General features: G+C 38.8%; 1 protein-coding gene across 1 annotated transcript in view; it reads left to right on the top strand.

The window, feature by feature from the left end:
* Positions 1 to 9,243: 9,243 nt before the first annotated feature.
* The window catches only part of LOC114664171 (thyroid hormone receptor beta), a 362,150-nt gene continuing 347,720 nt past the window's right edge, over positions 9,244 to 23,673 (top strand). The window contains exon 1 of the mRNA XM_051936141.1: positions 9,244 to 9,605. The gene's annotated coding sequence lies outside the window, so the exon portion shown is untranslated. The remainder of the gene's footprint in view (positions 9,606 to 23,673) is intronic.

A 23,673-nucleotide genomic window follows, 5' to 3' on the forward strand; every position in this document is an offset into this window, starting at 1 on the left:
AGACAATGAAATTGTTTTTCAGATTAGTTGAGAAAAAAACGTACCAGCAATTTAAAATTAAAATTTGCTACAAATCATTTTGCTATGCTAGCATCAAATAATGATATTATAACTGCCTCATCATAAAATGGACTTTAATAAATGTCTTCTTTCTGTTCTTTCGTAACTATTCCCATTTTTTATATGGGGTTGCTATTTTTTTACTAGATATCTGCAGTAGATTTTGGTGCGATTACCATCAGGAAACAGTAAAACTTACGGACATTGCTCTCAGTCATCCTTTGGCCAGTTCAAAACTTTGTGCCCACTGATAACTGTGTCCTTCCATCATCCCCTGTGAATTCTTACTGCCTAATGATAATTGTAGTTCTTGCATCATATTTTTCTAAGATTTTAGGTTGCTCCTCCATTACAACCCTTCTCCCCAATATGCCATACAGCCTTTATTCTAAGTTGGATCAATTACAACTCACTTGCAAAATTTTATGAAAATCGATTTAGCCATTTGTCTGTGATTGGTGAATAAACAGACAAAAAACAACTACTGATTTTATTTATATAGATATATGAATTGTAAACTTATAACTGTGGTATATATCCAGTAACCTCTTGTGTAAGTAGTGCTGCACTCAGTAGCTGACTTTTGCTTTTTTTGTTTTTAAGTTCATTACTATATGATCCATAAAATGATATAGAAATTATTATTTGTTAGGTTATATTGTAGTCCCAACAGCATCAAACCTAATAGACTGGGAATATCACTGAAAAAGTGGTATGGAAACAGGGATAAGGAGTATAGCAGACAGTCTGATTTATGGTTTTTATTAAATAATATGAAATTATGTGTTTAAATACATTTGTTTTTGTCACGGATGTAAAGTACAACTATTACTAATGATAATTAATGTCTGATATGATATTGTGGCATTTACTATATTGTCATTGCATTTGTTTTATGTTTCTGTAGCACAGGATGAGTCATGCTGTACATATTTCTCATTCTATTGCAAGGTATGAAGACAATAAATTGAACTGTGAATGCATCCCATGTGAAAGGAGCTATATAATTACAAGTTACTAGATTGCTTGTCGGGCCTCCTCACATACTGTACTTGACAAACCACTGATATTCTGCTGTGAATGTATACAATGTCAACACTATATGATCCTGCACCACAACTGAGAACCTATAAAGTCATTATTCTAAATTTTGTGAAGCTTTAAAACAACACTCTCAGTGAACCTGAATTCATAATGGCAGCATTCACTGTGTCCACTTTACCAGACCTCTCTGGACTGAATGTTGAAATTCAAATTATAGTACATTTAATCTTTTGTTGGACTGATAATATTTTGTATTTTACAAGCATAATGTAGTACCCATACATCTCCATCAGTCTTTATTTTATATAGTTGCCATTGTAATAAAGTATCCCATAGTTACCTGCCCAGCGATAGTTCCTGACTTGTACCCAAAGTTGCCATGAAGGACTTTGTCTCCCTGAACTGGATGAAGTAAATTTAGTATTGGATGGATGGATAGATAGATAGATGTTTCTTGATTAGTGGCATAATCAGTATTCTCATAAGTTTCACAAAGTAAAAAGTGTTACAGTTCAAATTCAGACTGAAAAAGTAAGTTGTTTATGTAGAGTTTGCACATTATCTCTGTATTTGTAAGGATTTTTCTCCAGGTTATTTGGTTTTCCTCCTAATTCTTTGTCATTCCTTGTAATTCCCCCTAATTCTCTGCTAACTGGCGATTCTAAGTGGGGTAATTGTGGAGGTGTTAATGAGTGTGCTCTGTGATGGATGGGCACCATGTCCACTGCAGTTCACACCCTTATACCCAGTACGGCTGGGACTGGTGCTAGGCGGCCAGCCTAGATTGGATAGAGAGTGTCTGAGAATGACAATGCGTTAATGTAATGTCAAGATAGATTTTAACATTGAATGGGTATCTATGGGAGGCTGGAAATAACTTGATCTATCGAAAACAACAGATACTAAAATAATGTGCGATATGATACATGCTTTCATAAATGAGCCCATATAACTAAACACATGATTTATAGTTAAAAATCAAAATTTCTGTAGTGTAGCACAGCTGTGATATTTGATGTCAGTGTTGAATTTTAATTAAATGTAATACTCATAATCTTTTCTGTTGCTATACTTTGTATGACTCACTTTTAGCCATCTGTAGTAATTTCGGTGTGTCATAAGAATCAATACATGCAGCGTTGCTCTTAACACACACAAAAAAAAATCCATCCATCCTTGCATCCTTAAATAAATGTACTTAATCCAAGTTAGGTTCACAGGGATCTAAGCCTATCTTAACAGCTTTGAGCACAAAGCAGGAACCATCTCTGAAGTGGATGCTACACCGTGGCTGGACACACTCATAGTTTACTAAATTACAATACCTTAGGACAGGTTGTTAACGTTCAGATTTGCAAGCCCTACCCTAGAGATCTTGAATGATGTGCATATGTTTTGCAGATAACATTACAGGTTTATTTTCATTTTTTCCCCTGAAAGAAAATAGGTTGATGAACAGCACTGATGAGATGCCAGATTTCTTTTTCTGGTTTATTTTTACCATAATACATTTGAATCACAAGAAATCTTTGTAGGCATAAATAATGAATGGGATACTGAAAAACGAAAGAAACAAATGCAAAATAGTAAGGTTCCGAAGATATATACAAATATACAGTAGCTTTACTTCTCCCAAATGGTGTACAAAGCTGTGATTCTGCCAGATGAGTGCCACGTGCCACCTGTTTCAGTTGGTGCTTCACATAAGACATGACTCCCTTCCCTGGTGGAAAGCAGCTGTCCCCTATGGCTGTGCCTAGTGGTCACTGATATCAACAGCTTGCTCCTTCATGTTAGAATCATTCCAGATCTTCTGCACTTTTTATCTGGCTACCACTAGAAAATAAATAAAATCTACAAATTAATCAAGTATTTGCCAGAGCCTCTCATGGTTGGTTCTTTCCCATCACTTACTGCAGTGCGTCTTATCATACTTTGTTATTTGTTCATCAATGTCATATTTGTATTGACTTGTTTATTTTTAGTACTTCATTTATTTATTCAGTCATATACCTACTTATTCATTTCTAAGTTGTTATTTGTCATTTTACTTGAAATTTTGCTTTCATTAGTATCTTGTAAAGCATTTTGAACTACATAGTTTGTAAAGTTGTCAAGAAATCTTTTGGATATTTAACCCAAACAATTTCAACTTCATTTGTACACAAGCAGACCTAAAAAATTCCTGTAAATTTATATAACAAAGGTCTTTCCAGTAGCAGAGTTTACCAATCAATAATGCAAAATAAATTTTAAATTGAGTGGCATAGTGGTTCAGTGGTTGGCCACTGACAACTGCAACATATTTCTTTTACTGTATGTAGCACATTTTCAAATTCAAAAGTAGCCTTAAGTGCTTTACAGCAATAATACATAAACCAAGAGGGTTAGAATAAATAATGTGATAAATTAAAAAATATTTATTTCTAGTTTTTTTTAACTGTCAAAATGAGCAAGTAACATTCTATGCCAGGGAGGAGAGGAAAACTAAAACTCCAGCCAGCATGGATACTGGAGAAAATAAACCTCTAGGGGTTCCAAGACCAAAAGACCACCCAGCCTCTTTTGGGTATTTTAAAATAAATAAATGTGTAAACAATTATGGTTTACATGAATTTAAGGATTGTTTTATAAAGCTTTCTTCATTCTTCCTGGCATTGTGCTTTGGCCCGTTGGCATTGGCACAGAGCACCTTCACTGAAAGTTGAAAAATGAAAATGTGCAAAAGCAGTGATTAGTGAGTAATCTCTAAAACAAGTTATGATAAGATCCAATCTCTACCAACTGTGAAGGAAGAAAAATAAGAAATTATAAAAAATTAATGATCTGTTTGTGATGTTTACTGGCCAGGTGTAGTTCTAATGGTAAAGCATGCCAGATTTTCAGAGCATAAAAACAAAAGGCTGTCTCAACCAGTTATTTTATGCTTCCATCTCAGAATATTAAAAAAAAAAAACTGGTGTTAAATGACTGTCAGGAATATAGGGGAACAGGCACTCCAAAATGTAAGAAGGTACCAGTAGTAGCAGTAGAATTAGTAGTATTGCCTGGTGTAGAGAGTATAGTAAAATTTGGACTTACTGTACATGACCAACTAACATGCAACACATTTTCACTGCTTTGCACCACACGAAAGCATAAAATCAGTAGCAGTATCTCATTCAGAGCCTTTTATACAATCAGGAACAGTTTTTAAATTAATCATAAAGGACACAAGCAGCCATTGTAATGATACTAAGATATTCAGATATTCTTTTTAGTTGTGATTGTTGCTTCTGTCCTTTGGAAAAACTGCAGCCTGGTTAGATCTTTATAGTTAATCCTGATTGTGATAATCTACAGGCTAAAGACAAAAATGTGTATTAACTTTTCAGAATCTTGCTATAATGTAAGACATATAACCCTTGTGTTATGATTCAGCCAAAGTAGGCTCCCTGGCTGCTGTTTATTTTCATTTACTGTGACTTCTTTTTTATTTTTAAATATTATGTATTTTTTTAAATTCTGTCTTGTTTCTTTATTAAGTAGTTACAATGTATTTTGTGGTGTTCTCCCTGTGCTTCTTGTACTTTGTCAGTGGTACCCCCCAAAAGAGGCAGAAGGACCACCCTCACTCAGCCTTTATATTTCAAACCTGAGAACAGATACTTCAGTTGTTCATTGATGTTGATTATGTTCAGATATTTGTAAATATTGAATTTTCTGGCTTAACAGATTTTATGCATCTCTTCCTGGTTTCGATCTTTGGATTATGTATTGCAACTTTTTTGCTCTAGATTGCCTTTTTAGTCAAATCCTTTTGACTACATTTGCCTTTTTTATTTCTAAATAAATGTTTGCTGTTATAAAAATACTTTGTTGGCCCTGTCCTTCCTAACCAAGTGTTCTGATTGTTCTTTTCCCTAAAGGGGCATTTTTGTGTCTTATGGTGATATATTTTTGAACATTAAAGAAGTGTTTGGAACTTTGAAATCCAGGGCCCCTTTTAGGTCTGGTAGGCCAAAGCCAGCCCTCTGAGTTTGGGCTCAGGCTACCTAGGGTAGGCCCTGTTCGTAGATTTCTTGGAGTTGTACATTCTTTTTGCTATAGTAGTGCACTCAAGTCATAACACCTTGGGTTTTATTCCTGAAATTAAAGAATGCAATCTTAGAAATATGTTCAATGTCAGTCAGTCAGTCATTATCCAACCAGCTATATCCTAACACAGGGTCATGGGGAGCCAATCCCAGTCAGCACAGGGCGCAAGGCAGGAACAAACCCCGGGCAAGGTGCCAGCCCACCACAGGGCACACACACTCCAAGCATACACTAGGGACAATTTAGGATTGCCAAAGCACCTAACCTTTGGACTGTGGGAGGAAACCGGAGCACCCAGAGGAAACCCACGCAGACATGGGGAGAACATGCAAACTCCACACAGGGAGGAACCGGGAAGCGAACCCAGGTCTCCTTACTGCGAAGCAGCAACACTACCAATGCGCCACTGCGCCACTGTGCCGCCCAGTATGTTTGATGTGTGATTTAAAATTTAGTTGACTGTTTACTTCTGGCCAGATTATGCAGTTTATTTCCAAGATCATCATTTTTTTCTGCTAATGATTAAAATTTGCCTTAGTTTAATTTAAGTAAATTACTACTCATCCATTCTGTGCTGTTAATAATACACTTTATCAGAGAATTTAGAACCTTAGAATAATTTGGCTCTGTTGAAAAATAAATGTGTGTGCTGCCTGCATAGCTGTGCTAATTCACTGTATGTTTCGAAGTGATCAGGCTCAATGGGAGCATACTTAAATGACTTCCCAATGTATTACTAAGTGTGTAAATTTTCTCGTGTTTGTGTGGATTTTCATCCTTAACTTCTAGGTTGTGAACTCTAGAGTAACTTATGTAAGGAGTGTAGCTATAACTGTGAGTCTCTCAGACAGTGAACTTTTTCCTGCCTTGTGAACAAGACATTCATGATGAGCTTTAGCTCCCTGTGACCCTGAACTAGGATAACGTGAATGTAGAAGATGGAGTTGAAATCCTAAATGAAAACTTAATTTTGCTCTCATAACAACAAACATCCATCCATCCATCCATTTTCCAACCCGCTGAATCTGAACACAGGGTCACGGGGGTCTGCTGGAGCCAATCCCAGCCAACACAGGGTACAAGGCAGGAACCAATCCTGGGCAGGGTGCCAACCCACCACAGGAAAGCAAAAATATAATTAAGTTTATTCTGTATTCCAAAAGGATAATCCCAAATAGGCAAGTGGTCAAACCACAAGGAACACAAGCAAATAGACGTAAAAAATATTAAATCACCACATTCTCTGGAAACTCAATTATTGGATCCACAGAGTAATGAAGAACTCAAGCCTAGGCTCTCTTTTGTTTCCTTTCCTACCAACCTGGGGTGGAACCCAAGCCAGGCCCTGACACATCTCTTCATTATTTCCTGAAATTTGTACTATTGCTTTAGGACAGTGAGTTGGCCATTTTCTTTTTTTTTTTGTGAAGCTTTATTGGGAATTTGGAGGAGCAAGGGATCCAATAAGGATCTACCCTCAAGACCTTGGCCAGTTTAATGTTGGCTGTCAGACTACAATAAGAGCCTGTTGATCGATTCTCATAGAAGTAGTGCCAGCTTTATGTTTTTTACTGCCAGAGTTTCAAGCAAATTGTACATGGACGTTGGATCAGGCAGCAGATGGGGTGGTGTGGCAGGGAAAATCTGGGGCTGGGCACTAAAGATAACACAAAGCCACTCCCTGAAAACTGAGCTGAATAAAAGTTGATGTCCTCTTTATTGAATTGTAACAGACCTGACCCAATAGCGAGAGAGAGAGGCTCTCTACTAACTTTTCCACATATTGTCAGAAAATGCGGAGTAATGTACAGTAGTTGGTCATAAAAGGAGAGTGCAGAGCAGAGAGCGGAGCAAAAAGAGAGAGTTTGCCTGTTAAGTTAGTTAAGTTACAAACACATATAAGGTTCTGCCCTGCTAAAATTAATTGGCTATTCCACGAGGGAAGGATCCTGGTATGGTTCAATCATGGAGATATGAAGAGAGAGAACCCCTGTTGAGAAGAGGGAGACTTAGAATCAGCATGGGCAGCATGCTCACAAATAGAGGGTAAGGCCAGGTTGCAGATACAAAAGCAGAGTCTCACTACAGGAGCAACAGGAGAAAGGGCAGTAACGTTGAAGTTTGCCCGGGGATGAAGACTTATATTTAGCCCTTGAATATCAAATAATCTGCTGCCAATATTTTGGAGTGCTAGTTCACTCATTCATCTCTCACCCTTGTCATTGCAGAATGATTCTTCATTAAAAAAAACAAGTTAATGTTGGCAGAATGATTATATTATTTGCAGTTATTATTATTATTATTATACAGCGTTGTAATCTTTCTTCTCAGTAAAGTGTGATAGCCACTTTTTGAAGTGGGCCGTTACTCTGGACCTGCACTTTTACATTTTGTTGTTTGGAGTACCTACATTAGAATATTCCTGGCAATGTTTGACGTCAGTAGGTACGTACCTGGAGTTCTCACATACTCTCTGTACTATTATCCTTTAAACAGGCTCTTATTTCCTGGCAATTTTACTAGGTCTTTAAGCATAAAATCTTTCCAAAAGAAACATTTTATATGTACGAGGACAGTCCTCTCCCTTTTTAACTGAAGAAAACAATACACCTGGAGTCGTGGCGATAGCACATTCTTATATTAAAAAAAATGATTGATTGATTCACAAAACAGTAGCCCAATGGTTGCACATTTAACTAATCAGAACCAGGGACCTGTTTGATTCCCAGTCCTGGTCACTCTTCTTTTAGGTTGTAGTTTTGCTTTTGCACATGTGATTTTGTTCTGGTTTCTGTCCATATTCCACTAATATCCATGCTAGGTTAATCAGTAATTCAGACATGTCTTTGTTTCAATAAGTATGTTCTGGGATGGATAGGCCTTCAGTCCAAGTATCCCAGTCTACTTGCTCTCTAAGAAGAGTTTAGATGTTACCAAGAACATGAATGCAATTTGGCCTGGTTTGTATCAGTGAGAGTGCCAGATGATGGATTGGCGTCCTAGATACTGCTAGAATTGTTCTTTAAGACTGAGAAAAGTCATATGTCCAGTTGATAAAGATTGGCAGATATCTAATATTTGTTGTCAATTCATAACATAATATTGTCAACCTCATTTAATCCAGTTAAGGGTCATTGGGGCTAGTATTAGGGGCAAGATAGACATCAACACTGGACAGGATGTCTGTCCTGACACACTCACTCATAATAGATAGATAGATAGATAGATACTATCACACATTCACTAAAACAAGGCCAATTCTGAATCACCAAAAAAAACCTAACATGCATATTTTTAAGGAGGAAAACCACAGTACCCCGTGAAAAACTGACAAAAACATGGAAAGAATGTGCAAACTACACAGACAACAACCAGGTACATGATTCAAACCCAAGATGCTTGACACATCGAATAGCCACTGTACCACTTATTTAATTTATGAATAACAAAGTAAAGTATTTTTTCAGGTACATAATACAGTACAGTAGTCACTTTGTTAGGGTCTTAGAAGGCTAGAGCCTATCCTGGAAGCTTTGGGCACAAGGCAGGAGGTAGAAACACTCCAGGATAATTTATAGCTCCCATTTAGGTCGTTGAAATATGGGAAGAAAAACGAAAATACTCAGATTAAAGTCATCGGGAGGGAGAATGCAGAGTGTGACTCGGATAGCAGCAATCATTAGGCTCGACAGTGACCTAAGGTTATCTGACAGATCGGCAGTTTGGATACATTTTTATATTTGCCACCGTCAGCCGTTTACCTCGAGGAAAGATGTAACTATATATAACGTTAATTTACAAATAAATAGTATTTATAGCCATGAAGTCGTAGTGAATTCGCTAAACAATTACATGTAACGGCATGGACTACGAGAGGCTACCTGAAGCTTTCCTTGCCATTTTATTTTGAGCACTTTTCATTTTCGAAAGAAAACTATGAACACGTTGTTCAGATGGAGATCGGGACATCCAATAGGAAACGGGATTTTTTGCGATCCTCGGGCTGGGACAGAACACAGTTCTGCCTATCCGAGAAGTTTGCTGAGCGCGACCAAAGCAGAGCACAACATAACACGGCAAGCAAGCTTGCAAATGAGGGCTCCTAGTACGGGGATGCGCTAATGATCACTGTCGCTGTCTCGCGGGGCATTTGCCCACTTCCTTTTTAGTGGACCCCGCCAGGAAAGCAACGCCAAAGTAGAGCGGGGCGAGGCTGCGGCTGCTTTGTGGAGAACGAGGCGCTCTATGATTCCCCGTAGCGCCCACACTGGTGGCAGCAGCCTGCGGACGCCGAATTCAGGCTACTCAGTGGCTGATGTAGACGGACTTGACCGCGTTCGATGAGGGCATTTCAGGACACGGAATACATAGCGCATCCTCGCCACCTCTCCTTGGATTCTGCACACCTTCTTCAGCATAATCAGGTAAGCCCAGTGTTTATTGGGTTCTCTTTAAACAGTATTCGCCTTTCTATTAATTTGAATCCCAAACCCATCAAGCTTGTTTCCTGGAAGTGGAACATATAAACATGTTTGGAGATGAGTGGTGATGTTTGTCCCGGAAAAACGTGACGCGTCAATGTTGAGAATGCCAGTTCGGTCAATCGGAGTGGTGTGTATCATCATTGTGATTTTTTTTTTGTTCACCACATATTCGTTCATTTTCACACAGCCTGTGATTAGAACGTTTTGCCTTGAGTTTGCTGGACGTGGCTGCTTAATGGCCGTCGAAATAATGTGGGCGTCAGTGCTACTGGAAATGATCATAAACACCACGTCCCGGAGATGCTGCTATCTCACCTTTTAATGACTCGTACCTCGTGTTTTCGTTGTTTGCAAAAGTAAAAAAATACTTTAGAAATTGTTGTCAGTGGAGAGAAGTGCCACGATCCTTTTCCAAATATGTGTTGCGATCAAAGAACCAGCCGTTTCAAGTATCACGCGTCGGTATATTTTTATATGTATTTAACGGCGCTCGCCAAAACTGGACTTTTAACTGCTAATATATCCGCGCGGCTCTTTGCAGCCCTGCTCCTCTGGCACACAATGTGGCCAAATACGGGCTTAGATGAAAAGTAATATTATTTTGCTTTCCATGGCAAAAACATTAGTAGGTTTAAAGAAACCCCTCGTTATGGTCGGATCTGGTTCGAGGTACTAGTGGGAGTTCTTTACTTTACAGTGTAAAACTCTCGTGTAGTACGCATTTATACACAGACTAAGTAAACCTTGTGTTAAACGCACGCACATACTCAGCAAAACGGACACATAAATGATAGAGAGGCACACCTTAGCATTGTGTACAAAGCGAGCATTTTATTTCATTTTTTATTTTTCATGACAAGAATAGTAAGAAAAGCAATGTGATTTTTTTCTTTCTTTGACCTTCAATATTATGACCACCGTACTCGTTAAAATAGTATTTCAAATGTGCATATTATCTACATATGGTCATATGAATTGCATATTTGTACAAATTCATATAGTATTTCATAAAGCACACACAAATTGAGTAACTACATATGGGTGTGTGTGTGTGCATACCATTCCCCGGATGGTCATGTATGGTGAACTTGTTGAAAGATCCTGATCTCAAGGTGGGCCGAAGAAATGCTGGAAGGACTACTTGACATGTTCTCTCAAGGCCTGCTCCATTCCACATATGCAGCTTGAGACACTTGCTGAGGACCTCAACGTTTGGAGATGGACAATAAATGAAGGAGTCCATCACTTTGGACAACAACGGACACATCAACAAGAGGAGGAGAAGAGAATGGCAAAACATCACCATTGAAACCAACCCACTGCGCCTAGGGGGTGCAATTCCTTTGCCCATGCCCCCGGGTCGGCCTTTCCTGAATTGGGCCTGCTCTCCCTCCAGTGTACACACAGGAGGAGGAGTGACAGAGATGGACAAATGGATGGATAGTGTCATCGTCGGATTAACGGACAGCCAAGAGAGAAGCATGGCATATGCAGATAAATAAATTGTGATGGGTTCTTGGTGTGCAAGAGAAAAGGCTGGCATGGGTTTGGCTAAGACTATAAAATCAAGAGGAAAACTCACACCAACATTACATCATGTTAGAAAATGGACACGTGGCTTAACATTCAGGTCCGTCAAAGGGCTGCACAGCCACTGTAGCCTTCCTTTGACTGAGTTTAGTAGATAGGTGATACCACCTTCTGAATCCTTTTCACGGTGGCAGGGGCCAGAGGCTACCCCACCAGGATTAGGCAAAAGGCTGAAAACAGGCCTGGACAGGAGTCTAGTCCATCTCAAACACCGCACACATAAACGCACACAGAGTGACAGTTTGCAATTGGCAATCAACATGACCTTAGTGAAATAAATAAAAGAATAACAAAAACCTTTGTAATTAATTCCTTCAGAGTATGTCTGACCATAGTGATTTTCATGAAATGGGACTTGTAAAGCTATTCAGTTATGTACTGTAAAATGTTAGGGAATAACAAGTGAAAAGCAAACTTTATTACAGTGACCATTATGGATATCAGGTGAATACGGCACTCTGATACTAATATAAATTATAGGGTAAGGAGATTCTCAAAGTCCCAAGCCGGGACACTTGTGAGGCATGTATGCCCACACATAAAGCTGATTCTCCTTTGTTCATTGCCTGCATTATCTCATCATCATCTGAAAGAGTTCAAGGCTCACAAAAAAAAACTTCATAAATAAATGCATATGATTCCACATAGTGGTTGAAATGGAAACCAATAAATGGCAGTACCATTTGGTTTGTGTTCGTTTCTTGGTTGACCTCATGATGCTCTTAAAATTTAACACAAGTTTTTAATCAAGCATTCTCTATCACAGTTTTAACTCTACTATTATATACAAGCCGACTCCCGCCGTAGCATACGGCAGTGTAAGAATAGGAACGGAAAATGGCGAGAAAGGAATCCAGAAATCAAGAAGAAATAAATACTTCTTGAAAGACACAGTGTGTATGTAGAATTTCCGGCCAAGCAGGATTACATGTGAAAGTGATAAATAAATCAGGCTTTCCGAATTTACGTACTATAGCCATGGCATCCTGATAGTTTTGTTGCACATATCTTGGACTTCCTGGAAATGTAGACAGTAATATGATCATTCCGCCTACACGTACGTTGTTATTTTCAGCATTTGCTTGTAGCGCGTCTGATAGTTCTTTGTATTGTTCCACGCGCAGATCTTGTTGATGTAATCTGAGATAGTTGAGACGCGTGCCCTCTGTTTTAACATACGCATCTACGACGTACTGTTGGAATAGTTTGCAGCTGGAGTGCATAATACTAAATGTATTCCTCATTGCTAATCTGTACGCGTAAAATTGGCATTGAGTAAGCCTTATTTGCTTGGTGGTTCTTTTATCGGGAACATGTTGTAAATCTTTATGCCAGCCAATGTCTCCGTAAGGGAATAAAAGTGGGTAAACCATAGGATCGCAATTCATATTGAGCGTGGAAATCTGTTTACAGGAGTTGCCTATGTGATAGATGCAAATGTCGCTTTTGGCTGGTGGTTCGCCATCTTCTCCGATGAAAATCACTGTAACATCGGTGTGACATGTCGTGGCATTGTATCGTCGTAAATCCTGCCTAGGGTTTCCTTGAAAACCATTCGTACAGATGCTGTTGGATTGGACTGAGCGATTTCATGCATGTGTTTCTATGATTTAGCGAAGGGGTTGATGGTTCTGAGCTGGAGAAGTAAATTTTCGCTGCATGCAGAGTTTGCTTTATTTTGTAAGCATACTTCAGTAGCTTGCACTGTCAAAAACATACAACTGTCCATATCCTGGAGAGGCAGAAGTGTTAGCGTATAGTAGAGAATTTGGTGATAAATTTGCCCGTGTATTTTAAAACAGCTTGGTCCATGGCCAGGAGGTTGAGTTATCTGTGCACCCATGGAAGCAAACGCTAGAGAAGAGTTGTATTCTCGAATGTGTGCACGATAATCTTTAGCTTCTGATGTTTGCTGTGTAAGAAGCTGTTGTAAAGACACAGGTGGCTCCCGCAAAGGTGGTAAATCTAATTTGTAAATTGTGAATTTCCCCTCGGGATTAATAAAGCATCTATCTATATATCTATCTATCTAAAGCTACTTTACCGTTGCGGCAGCATCTCGAGTACTTGTTGGATGTATTACGCTCAGCAGGCCAGTATAGTGCATGACATGGAAGACGACGAATAGGAATCGAGAAATGCTGTGTTGACTGCGTGTGGGCGGGACCGGTTTTGAAGTGGAAGCAGGATGAACCAGAAGAGAAATATATATAAGAGATATATTATGGGGGGGGGGGGGGGGGGGGGGGGTCACTATCAGAGTTTTGTACATGCCATTGTAAGTATATTGTGAGGATGTTTGTTTCAATGGATCAATGTTTTATTAGATGGGCAGACTGTTAAAACATTTTGATATACTTCAGTAATTTATAGGGAGGCATAGTCTGAAATTGTGACTGTCCCTGTCACTTTTACATCTGGCCACTCTAGTAAATTATAGTGACAGTGAAATAGTGGATTATTATATTGTATGGATAATGGAGCTGTGAGCTTGGTTTAGGGCAGCGTTTCTCAACCTTTAAGTATTTGCGCAATTAGTTTTAATTGCGCCCTCCTAACGTTTTTTTGAAAGGAGCCCACTAATACCAATTTATTCTTTTTTAATTAATGATATATCATAGATGCATATTTTATTATACCTACTTAACTTTTATCGACATTTATCTAACTCTATGTTTATTTTTCTAGTATCAGAATGTAGTTTAAGTTAATTTGTTTTGGTTTCAATAGATGTATTTTTCATATTTTCGATTCTTGTTTTCTTTTTTTCACATCTTTGCGCCCCCCTTTTTGTTATTTCGCGCCCGCCCCACAGTTTGTGAACCACTGGTTTAGGGTAAGGTAAATAATACTGACTAAAGGTTTATTTGCTCTGTGCATGGCAGCTTACACTCCACAGGGTAATTTATTTCTATCTAAACAACACTTTGTTTTCCTTGGTTGCATTTTACACTTTTAGGGTTAGTAAGATCACTTAACATTCCTCTTATGACTTAAAGCATCGGGAAGGGAGACATGTGTGCATAGGTTTCTGCATATGCCAAACTAGACTTGCCAACAGAGTATTGCCATCCTGTGGCGTGCGCTCAAACAGCCAATGACAGCGAGTTTCTACCACTTGTACGCAGTCTGCTGGTTCTTCACTAACTTGTACTGGGGATCTGTTGCCATCAACAGTACCTATCAGAAGTAAAAAATGAGGAAAATCAAAAAAATAAACAAGTTGATGTAACCGCTGTCAAGGTAAATTGAAACAGTGAACTAGTTCGTAGTTGAAGTCACACAGAATGATACTCCATTTTAAGATGGAAAGTTCACTAATTCACCAATGGTTTTTCAATGGTAGATTTTGAACATTTCTTGAGCAATCCGTTCAAGATATCTCAATGAAAATTTAACCGTCATGACAATTTTACTTTAGAATAAGTGTGCTACATTTCAACAAAACTGGCCTACAGGGGACCTAGTTGTTTCATATGGACAGAGAATCAGGCAGACAAACAGTCAGACAGGGCTATTGCAATAGGGGGTTCATGCATTATATGCGAAAGCACCTGAAAATGCCACTACAGCAAGATTTTAGTTCAGTATGGCTTTTATATGTGCTGGGTGCCCCAGAAGGACAATAGGCAAAGACAGGCAAGCCTGAACCAAAATGAAAGAGTTATATCCTGAGTGGAAATGTGTAGTGCTCTCCTGTCTGGCCAACATCTGAAAACTCAAGGGCATACTGCTACAAATCAGGGCCTTTCCTTGGAGACCTTTCAGTTTAAGAGCAACAAGGCTCTGGAGTGCATCGACACCAGGAGCCATTATATGTAATAGGCATTGCAGCTGGGTGTCATTTGTGAAGAAGTGAGGGCACACCTGACCTTAAAAGTAATTCCAAGACTTGATATGATGTAACCCCTGGAAAGCTAGAAGCATAGTGATAGTGGGGTAGGGAGAAGAGCTGGGACAAAAGCGCAACCGATGGTAGGAAGACAGCCCAGCATCAGATAGAGAGAGTTAGGGCCAAAGGGTGGAGTGTTGTTTGTGATATTTTGAAGTGGGTAGGTGCTTGAATTAACCCACCAAGAAGACCTGTTTCCAGACTTGTTGATGTCAATGGCGCGGATCGTTTTATTTTATTTTCACTGTATTTTGTATTTTTTCATTTGTTTATCGTTCCCATGCTAACAAACTTGTTATTTTTGTATACGTTGACTTATTTGTGTGAAGATTAAGGTCCTTGTTGGCACACCCACAAGAAGAAATCCCCACATGAACAAGTTGTCCAAGAAACAACTAAATGAGTACATATTAATTATAGTTTTATTTCACAAAATTAATAGAGTATCGTAATTGCATAAAACAATGAGAAATCTGTCAAACATATAAATATAGTAAACTAAAGATGACTCTAAAGAAAACATGAACTAATAGAAAAGAATAAACTAGGCCAGGGTTAGGCAAAGTCAGTCCTGGGGAGCCGTAGTGGCTGCAGAGTTTTTTTCTTCCAACCTGATTGCTCCTTACCAATAACAGATCTTATTTAATGTTTGTTATGATTATGTCCAGATATTACTTTTGCAGGCTTGCCTGTAGTATTTTTACAGATTTGTCGTACCCATTTGGAGTTTAAGGTTAAAGATTCTATTTACGGTGTTAATTTGCCCTTTGATTGAATTATTTAGAGTTTATTTTATTTTGTACCATTTCTAATGCCATTTTGTTTTGGTTTTGGGTGCCGCCATTTTGTGTACTCATTGTTAGGATGTGTCTTGCTTGTTTCTAGTTCATGTGTCCTCTGTGGTCGAGATTTTAATGTTTCGATGCAACGGGTTAAAAGATTGGCAATTAACTTCTTTTTGTCATCAGAGATTATGGATAAATAATCCCTTATGAAAAAACTTGGTTTCTAAAAATATTTCTTTAATTTTGAAATCTTGATTTGTTTTTTACCTACAAATATTGCTTAATGTTCTGATTTTGTCCATTTTCGATCATTTGAATTTCACAGTTGCCAGCCTTGCTTTGTTATTTGACTATGTCTTATCTTCTGGTGACTTTAGTTCTCCTTCCTAGCCTTCTCTAGCATAACAACTTTATGGCTTGCTACTTTTTTAATTCTGCCATGTCAGGACATTTTTATATTGTAGATATTTTTCCTTTCAAAGTATATGATCCAAATGATTTGCAGTCTAAAGCAGATTTTTGACCCTCTCTTCTGCTTTTTTTAGACCGTTCAATGGATTTGTGATTTTGGACTTTGGTTGCTTGGGTTGCCTTATAGTATGTTTTAGGCAACTCCATTTTACCATTGTGCTGTTTAGAGCTTCACAGTATTTCAGAGCATCATTTGTGGAAACATAACCTCTATATTTAAGTTTCTGTGTTTGCCCATTTATCTAGTTGGGGCTTTTTGGTATATCTCCCTCCAGTGGTCATTTTTGGAAGTGCTTTTTGGGACTTCGTGCTTTGGAACTCTAAGGCCAGATTTATACTTATGCATGCTGCAGCGGACGCTCCTACTACGCAAGCGTTGTACAGTAATCCCTTCTCCATCGCAGGGGTTGCGTTCCAGAACCCCCCGCGAAAGGTGAAAATCCGCGAAGTAGAAACCATATGTTTATATGGTTATTTTTATATTGTCATGCTTGGGTCACAGATTTGCACAGAAACACAGGAAGTTGTAGAGAGACAGGAACTTTATTCAAACACTGCAAACAAACATTTGTCTCTTTTTCAAAAGTTTAAACTCTGCTCCATGACAAGACAGAGATGACAGTTCCGTCTCACAATTAAAAGAATGCAAACATATCTTCCTCTTCAAAGGAGTGCGCGTCAGGAACAGAGAATGTCAGAGAGAGAGAAAAGCAAACAAATCAATAGGGCTGTTTGGCTTTTAAGTATGCGAAGCACCGCGGCAGAGAGAGAGACAGAGAAAAACAAACAAGCAAAAATCAATACGTGCCCTGCGTGCTATTAAGTATGCGAAGCACCGTGCAGCATGTCGCTTCACGAATTAGCTGCACAGAAGGGAGCAACGTGAAGATAATCTTTCAGCATTTTTAGACGAGCGTCCCTATCGTCTAGGTGTGCGAACAGCCCCCCTGCTCAATCCCCCTACGTCAGGATCAGAGAATGTCAGAGCAAGAGAGAGAGAGAGAAAAGTAAGTTGGGTAGCTTCTCAGCCATCTGCCAATAGCGTCCCTTGTATGAAATCAACTGGGCAAACCAACTGAGGAAGCATGTGCCAGAAATTAAAAGACCCATTGTCCACAGAAATCCGCGAACCAGCAAAAAATCCGCGATATATATTTAAACATGCTTACATATAAAATCCGTGATAGAGTGAAACCGCGAAAGGTGAAGCGCGATATAGCGAGGGATTACTGTAGTGTTTATACTTGCGCGTGTACTTTGCATAAATCTGGAGGAATCCACCAGGTGGCAGTGCAAGATATTATCACGGTGAGAACAGGTTCGGCTTTGCTGTGTTGTGAATTGCCTGGAACAGCCGTTAAATTCCGATGACACCGTACCGCAATATCTCTGAAAAGGATGTTTAATGATTAAATCCATTGGTCCAGGGATTTGTCCATTTCAGCTAGCATTGGGCACGAGGCAGAAACAATCCCTGGACAAGGCATCAGCTCATCAAAAGGTGAATACAAGCACTCACATACACTACCATAATTTTAGTGTAACCAAATCTGCATATCTTTGGAAGGAAACTGGAGCATACTGAGGAAACCCAGCAGGAAAACATGTAAACTCCAGGCAGAGAATATCAGCGACATAACTCTCTGCAAGACTGCAGCGCTAACACTCCGCCACCGTGTAACCCCCATGTGTGTAATTATTAACAGTATTCATTATTTAAATGAAATTACCAATTTATCTGTAACATGTAACATACATACTTTAATGCATTTCATCATGAAAATGATATCAAGTATAAATCTAAGGATTCTAAATGTGCAGAGAGTTACAATATCATACATTTAATGTGTTCGATGGTGCGATCTATAGCTGGCGATCTGCTGCTGTCAGGACCGGACGGAAACCCTAGAAAAAAAGACGGCACGGTAGACGGTATGTGAGACTTTTAAAATGTATCGTGTCATTACGATCGGGAATATGCAACGCTTGAATATAAAAGCACCACAAATACATCTGTATGTTGGCATTTTGCTTCACCACATCGAACCATTAATCAAACATTGAAGCGCGCACACTGATCTCGTAGGATCCGCAAAGCTTTCTGTCACATGTAGATAGTAAACGGAGACTCTGACGTCACATTCCTACTTTTAGCGCACTGCGCCCCCCCCAACTTTTTGCTGGTACTGCAACTCGCGCACGCGTCGCGTTAATTTCTGAGGACCTGTTCAGAGGACACATCAAATGAACGCTGAGAACGCGTGACAGCAATGATGAGGGTGCGTACGCGTTCTGAGCATGAAGTATAAACGAGCCCTTAGTCTTTATATCAAGGACCAACTTTGCCTACTGCTGAACTAAGCTGTAAATACAAAATACAAAACTCTATATGCCAAAACAAAATCCAATTTGAAATTCTTAATGTAGAATAAAACTAATACAGTTGTAGTCTGTGACAAGAAATAATCTAGAAATACCAATCATAATTGCAAATCAAAAATCAAAACTATATATAAAGTCAAAACAATACAACAAATCAAGCAAAACCAAAACAGCAAATTCTGTCACTCGAAAATGTAACATGAAACCAGAGTTACCAGAAATTTCAGTACTATTGTCAAAACAAAACTAGAAGGGCTATGGTGACAGAAAGCTTATAGGTTAAATGTAAGGGACTCAGAGACTAAGCACAAGCCTTGAATGTTTCAGTACAGAAAAAAGGCAGTGACTAGATCTTAAATAGCAGTACTTCGGTGGGTGCGACAGCAAAGATGAGTAATTGATAGTAGTCAGAGGAGACACCTCCTTTAGCTGTTTTATCAAGAGAAAAGGGAAAAAAGAACAAATAAATGGAATATTAAGGTAAGAAAAATAGATCCAGTGAGAACATGACATGACAGCTTGATGTCTGTTAGAACACATTATGATGTCGACTAGAAAGATGTCAGCAACCTTCATGCAGGATGAAGGAGAATGTGATTTGATAAAGTGTACAGAAAATACTTGTTGATAGTTGTACACATAGCACATAGAATGAAAAATTATCTATGAAATACTTATTAAATTTCTGAACTTTAAAAGTCAAGAATTCCGTTAGCTTAAGAGTAATGGAATGGTATTTTGCATTCTTGCTAATTTATATATACAGTATATGTTTTATTTAAAAACAGAAAATAGTTTTCTATATACACAGTATTTTTTGTTTGTAATTTTCAAGATATTGTGGTTACAATTTACTCTTTTAACATTTGAACATTCTTCCCATTTTTGTAGATGCTCAGTTTTGATTGCGTTGGCATTTTTTACAGCTTCATTTTAACTGCAGAAAACTGTAGCAGTTGTGTAAATAATGTCTGTCAACTTGCTCTTTTAAATCTAAAAGATAGTGCATTACCAACTATGCCAAATGCAATACACTTCATAGAACTGGCCAAGCTAAAGTATAAAGATACTTTTTTCTTTTGTTATATGCGTCTTTGCTGTCTATTGTATTTCTTAAGGAATGTGACAGCACTGTCTGGAGCATTTCTACATTGCATGGTGCATGCAATGCATATATTGTGAATGGCTTAGTGAAGTCAAACAGTCAGAAGCCCCATAAGTCTGTTGTATGACAAGTTTCTATGAATAATAATCTCATATGTAATGAACAATGTAAGCGGGAAAAAGTAGTTGGCAGTCTTAGTCTTGGGATATTATTGCAGTGCAGGCAGTGTATCTGCATTTGTCTTGAAAATAAATTTGCTTAGTCCAGTGTAGGGTCACAGTAGGTTACATCCTTTATTGACAATACTGAGAGCAGGGCGCAAACTGATGGTTGCCAGTGTATCACAGAACAGACTCACATAGACTCCCACAATAGGTTAATTTAGAGATGGGCATCGACCTGTCCTGAATGACTTTGGGGTCTATGACAAAATTAGTGCCTGTAAGTACTCAACAAAGTACTAAAGCTTGGTTTTATCCCAGGTCCCTGGAGGTGGGAGATATCAGTGATGACCATTAAATAAGCAGAAATAAATAAATAAATAGTTGTACAATGCAGCAATAAAGGCCAATAAAACAAGCAGTAGTTTACAAATACATGTAATCTGCAAAGTAAAAATAGGACATTTCAAAATCATATTGTTATTGTGTAGCAGTCAGACAATAGCGTACCTCAGATATTCATGATGTGTACCACTTGGCATTAAGAATTATTTTTATTTCTACTGTCCTGGGATTTTAATTTAGTGGCATTGCCTGCCAAACTGTGAGGTGAAAACAGTTTGTGCCCTGGCTGGATATAATCTTTCAATACAGCACAGGTTTTATTATGGTCAGGATTTGACAGAAACAATGTTAAGGTTCGAGAGCAGTCAAACAATCAGTTTCACCAAAGAAGCAGTGGCTTAGAATGACACTGAGGAGAGAAAGAGAATAGGACGAGTTAAAAACAGCTAAACAGAATCATTGCACAAATAATAATAAAGCAGTGGGGTACACAATGATAATATAAGGGAACATCCAGCCTTGAAACTAAATACTTCCAGAAAATCAGAGCAGTGCACTCTTAGGAAATGCATTAACACTGAATCAAGCTTTTAAATTGAGAACCTGCCTGTTCCTCTCATTCATTGATCAAATTTCCAGTCCTTAATCTGAAAGCTTATTCTTTTGTGAATGCATTAGAACGTTAGAACACTCTAGACGAGAACAGGCCATTCAGCCCAACAAAGCTCACCATTCCTATTCACTTAATTCTTGTAAAATAACATCAACTCTAGTTTTGAAAGTCCCTAAAGTCCTGCTATTTACCACGCTACTTGGTAACATATTCCACGTGTCTATCGTTCTCTGTGTAAATTAAAATGTCTTAATGCTTGTGTGAACTTTACCCTTAACAAATCTCTTTCCACTGTACTAATTCCCTTCATAATTTTAAACACTATAGTCATGTTTCCTGTTAATCTTCTTTTGCTTAAACTAAAAAGGCTGAGCTCTTTTAATCGTTCTACATAATTGATCCCCTGTAGCCTGGAAACAGCATAGTTGCTGTTCTTTGGACTTTTTCTAGTACTGCTATGTCTATTTTGTAGCCTGTAGACCAAAACTGTAACTCACCAGTGTATTATAAAACTTCAGCATAACCTTCTTGGATGTGTACTCTACATATCGTCTTATATAACAAAACATTTTGTTAGCCTTCTTTAATGGCTTCTGAACACTGTCTGGCATTTAATAGTGTACAGTACACTATGACTCCTAAATCGTTCCTATAAGGTGTACTTTCGATTTTCAAACCTCCTATTGTGTATTCAAACCTATCATTTTTACTTCCTATTTGTAAAACTTTACATTAAACTTGCATTAAATTTAATTCTGGCGGCACGGTGGCGCAGTGGGTAGCGCTGCTGCCTCGCAGTTGGGGGATCTGGGGACCTGGGTTCGATTCCCGGGTCCTCCCTGCGTGGAGTTTGCATGTTCTCCCGTGTCTGCGTGGGTTTCCTCCGGGCGCTCCGGTTTCCTCCCACATTCCAAAGACATGCCGGTTAGGTGGATTGGCAATTCTAAATTGGCCCTAGTGTGTGCTTGGTGTGTGGGTGTGTTTGTGTGTGTCCTGCGGTGGGTTGGCACCCTGCCCAGGATTGTTTCTGCCTTGTGCCCTGTGTTGGCTGGGATTGGCTCCAGCAGACCCCCGTGACCCTGTGTTCGGATTCAGCGGGTTGGAAAATGGATGGATGGATGGATGGATAAATTTAATTCTGCCACAGATCTGCCCAAGCCTATATGCTGTCCAAGTCCCAATACTTTACTTTACAATACTTTATCAGTGATTAATGCAGTAAAATGTATTCCTAATTTTGTTTTCTTGCTTTACACAATTGGGAACTGTAGAATCTATTAGAAAGCATGTTTTAGTGTGTGCATGTTCCATGGTTCAATAAATCAAGCAAAATCTGTGAATATGCGGTCTATATTAATTTTATTATTGTGGAGAAAAGAAATATAACATGTATACCATAATAACAGTTGACAGAATGTGTTTTAGTCCTCCTCAACAAGCTGGTTTTCTGATGTGGCCCCACATAAAAAATGGTTGCCCTCCATTTTACCATTTGCCATTACCCATTTTATACTCATTCCATCTTTGTTATTTAGCCAGGTTTCTGTTATTGCCTGTTATATTATAATCATGCTCTGCTACATACAACTACAACTTACTTGTGTTATTTTTGATAATTCTAGCATTAAGGCAAACAATTTTCATTGTGTTACTATTTTACTTTTACATTTAAACTCAGGGTTGAATTAACATTGCTATGCATTTTTATTTTAACACAATTCTTTGTTCCTCCATGTGCAGTTATAAACCTAGCCTATCCTAAACTCCTTGTCCCCCCTCTACCCTAATTTAAACAGTCCTCGATTAACATATTCATACGTCTTTCCAACACATTGGTGCCCACAGAACATCTGTTCAAAAAGGAACCCCAATGCCCTGTAAACCTATACCCTTCTACCCTATACCAAGATATGAGCCATGCATTAAGCCTTCTAATCTCCTCAGTCTTACCTAGATTGGCACGTGGCACAGGCAGAACTTCGGAGAACACTACCTTGTCAGTTCTGCTCCTCAGCCTGACACCTGACTCTTTAAATTTGGATTGTAGAACTAACAGACTACCCTTATGTATGTCATTTGTTCCAACATGGACAATGACCACTAGATCCACCCCTCCTCTGGCCAAGAGTCTATCAACCCTTCTAGGGAGGTCTCCCACCTGTGCACCCAGAAGGCAATGTACCGTGTGAGACTTTCTTTCTCTGGAGCAAACCTGCACTTCAATCCTCCTAATGACTGAGTCCTCAACTATCACTAACTCTCTCTTTCTGGGAACTGGTTTTGAGATGGCCCGCAGGGATTCCTCATGCCTGCCCATCACCTCAGAATCTTCAGAGACACCGGTCTGCAAGGACACTTCCAATTCTGGGATTGATGCCCCCAGACAGTGTGCACCCTTTACCTTTCATCTTGTGATCATGAACCACCTTTCTCTACCTCAGCATGCGCTGCTGTGAATTTAGTTAACAATATTATAGACCAGGGGTAGGCAATGTCGGTCCTGGAGTGCCACAGTATGTGCAGGTTTTTGTTCCAACCCAGTTCCTTAACGAGAACTCAATTATTGCTGATGAAGCACATATTGCTTAAGTGACATTTTAATGCTTCATTTTAGTGGTCTCGCTTGTTAAGGTTCTCCAACCTTAATTGCTTATTTCAATCTTA

The sequence above is a fragment of the Erpetoichthys calabaricus genome, chromosome 13 (assembly GCF_900747795.2).
Source record: "Erpetoichthys calabaricus chromosome 13, fErpCal1.3, whole genome shotgun sequence".
Taxonomy (NCBI): Eukaryota; Metazoa; Chordata; class Cladistia; order Polypteriformes; family Polypteridae; genus Erpetoichthys; species Erpetoichthys calabaricus.